We start from the raw sequence: 10059 nt of genomic DNA on the forward strand, positions 1-10059 counted from the left end.
TCATGATAGTGAGGGGGTGGGGAAGCATTAAAGAACTAGAGGAAAGTTGTATGTTTCAACAGTGCTATGCTGCACCCTGACTGGCTCGTCTCTTCTCTGCTGCCCTTCTGTGAGGGGATGTCCAATTGTCTACAGATGGGCTTTGGGTCTCCACTCTGCACTCCCCCTCATTCACATCGATAAGATTTTTGTTCCCCATACACTTGTAACATCAAGAACATATGGATGTATTTACATGAGTAAATACACTGGCCAACACACAGTTTGGGTGCCTCAAACAACTTGTTTTTGGGTGTATGTGACCTCTGATTCCAAAAAGGACATCCGCTTTCTCCTATCTGCCCTAGTGTTTGAGATGCAGAACAGGTGCCATCTAGCCACTCTGCACTCGGCTCACCATCAGCACCGGTGGCCTTAGCTAGCCGAGACAGAGGCAGTGCCCTGGCTTGATCTGAAGTAGTTGGTGCTGTACTAAACATTTAGGTCAAGTGATCCTTCACATGGTGTCCTTTGATCCAAAAACACATTTGAACAATACAAATTATATGAACTTGGAATTTTCCCCAAGAGTCACTTCACCTTTATTAGGAACTGAATAGCAGAGAGTTCCAATCTGTTATCTTTAAGAGGTGCCAGCAATGAGAGTCACCGTACAGTGAATAAGGTGCTCTCATGGCGCAGTGGGCTGTGTGTTTGACTGCTAACCACAAGGCCAGCGGTTTGAGCCCCGCAGCTGCTCTGCCAGAGAAAGACGAGACTGTTCCCATTGAGGTTTACAGCCTCAGGAGCCCACAGGAGAAGTTCCACTCTGCCCTCTAGGGTCGGGCTGAGCCATAACTAACTGACTGGGAGTGGGCTCGGCACAGTAAATAGAGATTGTAATGCTCTTAAATCCAAAAATGGGTCTGTCTGTGAGAGGGCAAGTGCCTTGATTAAAATTAAAAATGTTCTGGTCTTGTTACAAGCTGCCACCTATGCACAGAGACTCAGAAGAAAAGTTAGAATTTATCTTATGAAGAAGCTTAAAGTCAACTGCACCTCTGAAATATTTAACACGAATTATCCCTTGATTTCAACATATTACACTGTTCTGAAATGTTTGCTGCATCCTTTGAAGAAGAAGCACATCTCAGACTATTGATGAAAAATACTCTGAAGTCTTACATTTCTGACACTCTCGCTGGCCGCCCTCACGCCTTCCAGAGACATGCCTTTTCAATTTCCCTCTCATTCCCCTCCTTCTCAAGCCGGGTCCTGGCTCTGCGGTTTCCACCTCTAGTCTCTCCAGAGACGGCACAGCCGCCTGGACCCAAAAGGCAAAATGCGCTTCTGTGGGGACCCTGTAGGGCAGAAAAGAACTGCCCCTTTGGGTTTCCAAGCCTTTCCATCTTTCAAAGGCTGCGGAGTGACCAGTGAGCTTGAACCACTGACCTTAGGACTGGCAGCTCAGTGTGCAACCAACTAGCCAACCCCGGTCCATATATATATATATAGCTTCCCTTGGGAATCCCATACGACCAAATTCTGTTTCAAATAATCCCTACCATGGTTGTCTTATTTTGTAATTGGTGGGTCTGAATTCTTCCCACATCTAAAACTGGGATGATACATCAATAAGTCAGCATAACGGCATAGCTGAAAACAGAGTGGAACACCTCATCTAAGAAACTGGAGCTGCTGCGGTCGATCCAATGCCATTTTCTCAATCAGCGCTGATAACTACCCCAGGGACAGGCCTAAACACTGAGACCCCGAGTGTTGGTTAGGCAGAGATTCGAGTCACTGTGGTTCATGGGGTGTCTTCTCCGCCAGCCTCCACTCTCAGCATCGACATGCGCTGTCACTAACGGTGCTGGGGCTGCAAGACCACTGTAAAGGCCCCGTTTCACATCAGGAGACCGCGGCTGAAAGGAGTGGAGCAGCGTCCCCACTGTCACACACAGGGTGGGCCCGGAGCTAGAAATCCTGGCCCAGACCTATTGGAGCCCAAAGCCAGGGCTGCTTTCTGTAGGTTAGTCGGCTTCTCGGCAAAGGGGAAAATGCACTCCGAAACAAAAAGGTTTTTACAAAAGGGGCATACATTCCTGCAGAATTCCCCTCTCGGTGCATTTAAGAATTCTCCCTTTGGCTAAATTAAGGGTTGAGACAGTTTCTGCACAGAGGGGAGACTTCTTTGAAGAGGGGTTGAGGAGTCACCCGCTCTCTTCCTGCAAGAGGGAGCCAGGGGGGTCTCCTACAGAAGGCCCAGGAACATAGCGAAGGTGAAAGAATGCAGCGTGACATGAGAGATGCCACTGGAGATCGGCTGGACAGGGGCCAGCTGCTGAGGTTGGCTGGGAAGCTGGCAGCTGGGGAAAGGGCGAGGTGTGGGGAGGAGAGAGGAGGAGGAGGACGAGGCACGGGCATGGCTCCTGGGCTCCAGCCAAGTATCTCCACGCTGAGCCCCCAAAGCCATGAGGAGATGGATGACCCTTGGCTTTCAGCGGCAGCAGCTGGCGCGGACTGGCTGGTGGCATTAGCATCAACCATGCCACCTTTCAGCCTCATGCCATCTGTGTCTCACTCACTTGGTGGCCTTCGACAATGGCTCAGAAAATGGGGCGGTAGGATGGGAGGGTCATGGAATGTCAAGAGAGAATGTGCCAGAGACAGCGTGAGCCTCTGCCAGAGCCGTGTGGATTCCCAGGGAGATGGAGGCTCTCTGACGCAGAGGACGCCTCTGTGGAGAGGAACCGGGGACCAGGCGCGGCACGTGACTCTGCACCCTAGTACTTTGTGCCTGGGCTTCCACAAGTCCTGCAGCAACCACACCCACCAAGCACCCACCGGGCGAGCTCTGAACACACCACCTTCACTCGCAGGTTTCCGATGGGTGGTCCTCTTCCCTCCCAACAAATTCCTCAAGGGCTTGTCCTTTTAGCATGTGCTTTCTTGTCTTTGACTTATGGTGACAGCCGATTTTCTAGGCTGTAACCTTTATGGAATAGCCCTGCTGGCATAATGGTGACACATTGGACTGCTAACGACAAGGTTGGCAGTTCGAAACTGCCTGTCGCTCGTGGAAGAAACATGGAGCTTTCTACTCCCTTAAGGGGTTACAGTCTTGGAAACCCACAGGGGCAGTTCGACCTTGTCCTATAGGGTCGCTATGGGTCTGCATTGACTCGATGGCAGTGAGTTTGGTTTTTTGTTTTTGTTGTTAAACCTTTATGGAAACAGATCACCAGGTCATGCGCTTTAGGGAGATCATGTTCCCCACAGAGCTAGTCTGCTTGCTGCCCTCCCTAACCTTGAGAGCCGGGCATCTTTTGGCCTGGCTGAGATAGCCTTCGCTTTACCACCCGAGGAGAAGTCGTAGCAGGCCCAGGAATGAGAAATGACTCGCTCCCTCTGCCAGGCCAAATGCCACGGCAGCTCTCCAGCACAATGTCAGGCAAGTCTCGTGCATGGCAAAGGGACAGAAGGAGGGCACGGACTCCCCATGCCTCCACCATCTCAGATGCTCCAGCGCTGGCCCTCCTCAGACATGTACAGAGAGGTGTGGGGACCAGAAGGCTGGGAGCGCCAGCCTCATTCCACAGCTGCCTGGCAAGTGGTTCCTGGCAGATGGAGGCCCTCCAACGACCTTGGCTGCAGCACATGCTTCCCTGGGCTCCGCTGCTGATGAAGCTATCCGGTGGAGGCCTGGCCCCTCCTCCTGAGGCTTGAAGGAGAGGAAGAGGGCGGGTTTACATCCCTGTAGATTCTCCTTTCTCAGCTTCGGTTCTAAGGAGCTCTGGTGGCTGCTAGCTGAAAGGTCTGTGGTTTGACCCCACCAGCCCATCCCTTGGAAGAAAGGCATGGTAGTCTGTTTCCCTAACAGACTTGGGAGTCCGTTTAGTCTTCAAGGGTCGCTGTGAGCTGGAATGGAGACAATGGTATAACAGTGTTGATGCCTGTGAGTCCGGGTAGACCAGAGAAACAAATCCAGGGAGACTCGTGTGTATAAGAAAGAGCTTTATATACAAGACCAATTGTACATTCAGAAAGCAGCCCAGCCCAGTCCAGTCTAAACCTATACCCCAATATTGGCCCATATGTCCAGTACCAGTCTATACATTCCTCTTCAGACTCACACAACGCATGCAATGACGCCAAATGCAGGAAGACCACAGGCCCGTGGGTGAAGAGTCTGTGGATCCAGTGGTGGTGGAGGCATCTCAGAGCTGGCAGGGGTCTCCAGGTGGTACCTTCAGATCCAAAGCTCTGACTGCCATCAACCTGTCTCCATGTGGCTTGTCAACAAGAATGTCTCTCTGGTAGTGAGCGTGTGTGCTGCTTCCAACGAGCTATTTATTTCTTTAGCATCTCCAAACGAGGTCATCAAGCTGTGACCTGATTGACAGGTAAAATCCACCCCTTCGCTCCTAAGTTCAAATTGACAACAGATGATGTAACTACCACAGTGCTCAAGAGCATTCAGTCAGTGACCACAGCCACCACCACCCCGCCCATTACCCCACCCCCCCGCCCCCCGCCCATTACCCCCCAGTACCCACGGGGTGGGGGTGGAGGGCTGGGAGTGTATGCTGAAAAAACCCTCGAGTGTGAGGTCTTGGATAGACAGAGGAACGGACACCTAGAAGAGAGCAGGTGGTTTGTCCATGACTGTCCGACGTGTGACGGGAGCAGGTGGGGGCTGGGCTCCTGGCTCCAGGGACAGAGCTTTTGCGTGGCAGCCCTGCCCTTTGCCGCCATCTGCATCCAGGTGAATGGGTAGCTTGCTTTTTGTGTAAACTGACCGTTGAAGGAAGGCGAAGTCCCATCAGCTTTAAGGCAACTTACGCATGACACCTAATAAAACATCTATTGGAACTGAGGTCCAGGAAAGAAGAGGATGTGACCACAGACACAGAGGTGGGGGCAGTAATGGGATTCGGATCCAATGCAGGGCTTCCCGGACACCCAGGCCAAAAGATGACCGGCTCTCAAGGTTCGGGAGGGCAGCAAGTAGACTAGTCCTTTTGGGAAAATGATCTCCCTGAAACAGAGTCTGGTGGGTTTGAACTGCCAACCTGGCCATTAGCAGCCAACACTGATTTGATAGCTCCACCAGGGATACTTCTGTGGCATCATGCAGATTCTTCACATTTATTTTTTTATTGCTCACATGCTATAAACGTCATCCTTTTTCAAGCATATCATTCAGGACAGTTTAGTGTATGTACTGTGTTGTATAGCCATCATCACTATCTAATTCCAGAACATTTTAATCACCCCCAAAAGAACCAACCTCCCCACCTGTCCTTTAGCAGACCCCATCTCTCCACCCCAGATCTTGGCAACCACATGCTCTGCTTTCTGCCTCTGTGGGTTTGCCTACTCTGGACCGTTCAGATGTGTGGAATCATACAGTACACGGTTAGGTCAAGGGCTCCAGTTCATACATGTGCCTGTTTATTCCAGACAGTGTGTTTGCCTGCCTCTGTGATCCTTTGGTCGCTACAGGAAACTTCTCTCCACAATACACGTGTGCTTGTCCTATTAGGGGACCTTAAGCCTAAGGCGTGTGTTTTGTCGACGTGTTACGGTGAATGGGGCGAAGGCGTACAGCCCAGACCATTGGGTGTAACTTCAACAATCCATGCACCTCTTGGTGCGTCTCACTCGCCCCAGGCCCCTCAAGGTACTGTCGCCTCTCCCATTTCCTCAAGAGAGGTGCTTGTTGGCCCGTGGGGGAAGGAGAACTACTTGTAGATTAGGGCGAATATAAAATGTTTTATAAAATTCAAGTGGACAACTTCCCAAAGGATTCAAGCTTTGCAACAAGTGGAAGAGGATGCTTTCTGCCGCTTAGAAAAACACAGCAGTATGGAGGTGCCCTGTGTTCTTAGGAAGGAAGACCTCACAGATGAGCCAAAGAAGGGGAGACCATCATCCTTACCAACAAAGACACTGTGACTGGAGTCCAGAAGCGGTGACATCAGAGTCACCATTGGTGGATCACGACGGAAGTCGGGGGGTCTCACGCCGTTTTGCGTTTTCAACATTAGGTCAGTGTCTTGGCTCAGCAAGCTTTGGGCTTGGTGGCTGACCAAAGCATTGCACAAAGATCAGCTAGCATCTCATTGTGAGAAGAAAAAAATAGATACGTACCCTATAGATCTGTAACTAGAAAGCCCCTTTAGAAAATATCAACCTACTTTGGACCTTCCCTTTATAGAACAGATAGGCGGGGAGACGCTTCGGGAAAGATGGGAGAGGAGGCCCAAGCTCACCCCTCGCAACAGCCCCAGAGGCAAGTTCTCAGAGGCCAAGGCTGGCCGCCCACTGGGCGTGATGCTCGCCAAGCCATGGGTCCAGAGTCTAACCACTGCAGCTCTTCTGTGTAGCCGCTGCCTCGGTGCTCAAGTCCCGTCTCGGTTGCCTTGGGAACCCCTCCTGGCATTGGGGCCAGCTTGGGTCTGCCCTGCACTGTGCTGGCGTTGCCAGTGAGAAGGAGTCCAATGGCTGACCCTCGAGGTTGCCAGCTCTGAGGGCAGTTGGGGGGGGTGGGGGCACTGGAACCTGCCAACTCTGCCCCCCTTCTCAAGTGCGGAAAGAAAGGCTCTGGGTTTCATGCCGCAGCAGATCCGCAAAGTAGCTGGAGAAGTGGGGGAGCTTGGGTGGGGTTGGGGAGGCCTTACTGAGCTCCCCCAGCTGAGGCGTTACTAGCTCTGTGGGTCCCACAGTGTGGTCTCATGGAAACCTCCCTCACCTCCGCCTCCCACCAGGCTGGGCCTCCATCGCCCACTTGGCTCTGCTATTAGCATTCTATAAGCACCAGGCGCCCTGCTGTTTGATGGGCAGGCCGTTCTGGTTCTGGTGTCACCTTGGCAGGCGGGCTGCTGTGCTCTGCTTTCTGGGCTGCTGCCGCCGGTGACTTGAGTCATCAGACACAGAGCGTTCTGTTCGCTTGGGTTTTAGCTGAGCTTCCTCCTTTTATTGATGGCTCTTTCTCGGGGGAGGGAAGGGGGTTTGAGGATTGTTTAAAGTACAGATGGGAACCTTTGCTGAGCCAGAATACTAGATTAGCCCAGCTACCTGATTTCTTCCCACAAGGTTTGCTGATAAGTAGACATTTTACAGGGGTGAGAACTGGCGGGGGGAAGGGGGGTACGTCATGGAAGGGTCCAAAAGCACCTGTTGGGATTCCAGCATTCCATGCCCAGCCCTAGAGTCAGAGGCTCTCTGATCCAGAGTACCTCACAGCATCTATCCATCCGGCCCAGCCCCTGGGTGGATTTCAATGTGCCTGTTCAGACCACCCGGGGGTCACCAACAGTTTAGACCGACTGTCTATTTCCATGCCATCCTCTAGGAGGTAGGGCTACCTGGTGACAGCTCCAGAGAAGGCTCGCTCTCTGAGTGGCCAAGGCTGGTGGTAGCAGGAAGAGCCCCACAAGAAAAGGGGCTGGAGTGGGGGTCCTACCAGAGCAGTGGGACTCACGCCCGAGGGCCTCAGGAAGAGGTGCCACAGGCCAGGCAACTGCAGAGCGTATTCAGGCCCCATAGGGTTCGTGAGCCCAGAGCTGGTCGCAGTTCAGCTGGCAGCCAGGGTCTGGGGGTGCTCAGAAACCCCACACTGACTTCCCCACCTCATCTGTGCTGCTGGGACACCCCGAGCCTTTCTTCCTGGACTTGGGAAGGCAGGCAAAGGTAGCATGTCCCCAGTTCTCTTCCTGCCACACCCGCAGAGAGGGAGCAAGAGAGAGAGCGAGAACGGTGGCAGTGGGAGTGACTAACAGGCTCCCCTGGAGGCTCAGAGGCAGCGGTGGGCTGTGCGGTTAGATGGGAAGCAGTGGGAAGAGTTTTGACCGGATGTCTAGGTCATGGGGCCTCCTGGGGATTCTGAGCAGAACCCAGATCCTCAGTTCCCTGGCTTCTGCCCTCCTCCTGGCCTCCCAACCCACAGTGACCCCATAGGTAGTGCAGGGCTGCCCCACCGTGTTTCCGAGGCTGTAATCTTTACCAAAGCAGACTGCCTCATCTTCCTCCCAACGCCGGTGGGTGCTGACCACCGATCTTTGGGTTAACTGCCTGGCACATAACCTCTGCACCACCAGGGCTCCCTGCCACCTGGACCAAGCCCTCCTCCCTTCTTCTCCCAGCTGGCCCCCAGCTTTCTGTCTGATCCCTTCCCGTTCATGCACAACACTACATAGGCTGCCTACCCAGGAATCTCTAAAACACCTGCCCGAGTAGGTCTGTGCCCAGGTGTACGGAGCTCTGGGTGGCCTGGCCCTGCCTCCTAGTGCAGCCACACCCCACTGTGCCTCTGCCCTCCCGGCCCCACTGCTGGGGGGTGACACCCTCGCTGCCCTTTCCCAGGTTCCTCCTTCCCTCCGCAGCACAGGCCTGCGGTGCCTGGTGGACTCATCACCCTTTAAGACCCGGGACAAATGCCCCCTTTCGAGGGGTGGGGGGGCCTCCCCGGGCCTTGAATGTTTCTGTGTTGGAGCTCAGGTTGGGTGGCGTGTTTGCATGTTGGCTGTGCAGAGGGCACTGGCTTAAGCCCGGTTGGCGCGGCAGCGCCCTTTGGTTCCCTCGCAGCAGACGGGAGGGGCTGCTCTAGGAGCCCCCAGAGAGGGCAGGACATGAGGCTCAGAGGAGGCTGTGACTTGCCCAAGGCCCGCAGCAGGAGGCGGTTGAGCCAGGCTTTGAATCTGTTAGCTTCTCCTTCTGTGCCCTGCAGTCCCCGCTCCCAGGACCCCCCAGCCTCCTGGAATCCCATTCTGAGGGCCCATTCTTGGTGTCTGAGAGACCCAGAGTGAGAATGAGGGGGGTCAGCGTTTGTTGTGAGGGGGAGGAGGAGGGGTAGGGAGGGAGGTGGCAGTGAGGAGGGGCTGAGTTTCATCAGCGAGACAATCAGCTCAGCTCCCCACGGCTAAGGGTTTCCTTTCCACCTTCCACTCCAAGTGGCAGCCTCTGGCCACTTGGGGGACAGGCCTGTGGGACTCTGGGCAGAGCAGTGACATGGTGACAAATGCCCTGGCAACCGGCCTCCTCCCGGGGCCCAGAGGAGCGCTAGGGCCTGAGGGCGTGTACACTGGGGCTGCCAAGTGGGGCTCCTGGAGAGACAGCTGGCCCCCCTCCGGCCTGGGTAACTCCTGCCCTCCCTCAAGAGACCTTGCCTGCGAGCTCCCGTCCCAGCAGGGGAAATGCCACTTCCACCTCCTCTGTCCCGGATGAATGGCTGTCCCTGGCCTCTCAAGGGACTTCCAGTCCATCCAGGTACAAATGCCACCCCATCCCCAGCCTGAGCCAGGGAGGAGGGAGATGGTGTCAGGAGAACAGGGGTGCATTTGAGGTGCCGGGCATGGGGTTGCCAGGCAAGGTGGTAGCAGGGCCCGGGGGACAAAGCCCTCCTTGTTTTCGGGCCACACACAACTGGAAGGCAAACCAGGCATCCAGCCTGCCTCTGAAACTCCAGGCCCAGAACTCCGCCTGGATTTCCCTGGCTCCCTAGCAATGCTGGGCCCAGCAAGGCCCACCTCGACTGCCAGCCCAATCTCTGCGGAGGAGCCTCCCAGAGCCCGTGGAGGCATGGTGGTGGCTGGTGGAGCCGGCTGAAGTGGGCTAGACTCGGGCCCACAGACCTGCCGCTGTATGGGCGGGCTAACTGCCTGTCTTGAAGTCACCTGGGGCAGGGTCTTCAGGTGCACAGAGCAGGGTCAGCAGAGGGGGACCTTGGAGTCAATCACCCCACCATTGCCCCTCAAGCTTCCTGCAGGACCTCCTATCCCATAGGTCCCCCGCAGGGGGCTGGCACTACCATTCCAGGAGCCCCTGGATGGGTGGTTGGGGCATCTTGGATGGAAGTGCTGTGAGGCTGGGGCCAGCAGCTCGGGTGACAGGACTGGTGCCGGCAGCCCCGGTGGCCCGACACCCGACACCCCAGCAGACAGTGCTGGCTGTGTCCAGGCCCTCCAAGGGGACAGACCACGTTCTGTGTCGCAGCCAGGAAAGGCCACCTGAGTAGCCACCTTTGTCTGCCCGGGAGGCAGCCCCACCACCGGGCCAGGACAAGCGGGCTCGCTG

The 10059-nt window shown here is 55.0% G+C and overlaps 1 protein-coding gene across 4 annotated transcripts in view; it reads left to right on the forward strand.

Moving 5' to 3' along the window:
• The window catches only part of SNPH (syntaphilin), a 42133-nt gene that overhangs the window by 21062 nt on the left and 11012 nt on the right, over positions 1-10059 (forward strand). The window lies entirely within an intron of this gene.

Source organism: Echinops telfairi, unplaced genomic scaffold (genome assembly GCF_000313985.2).
Source record: "Echinops telfairi isolate 266 unplaced genomic scaffold, ASM31398v2 ScPeMD7_5592;HRSCAF=6446, whole genome shotgun sequence".
NCBI lineage: Eukaryota > Metazoa > Chordata > Mammalia > Afrosoricida > Tenrecidae > Echinops > Echinops telfairi.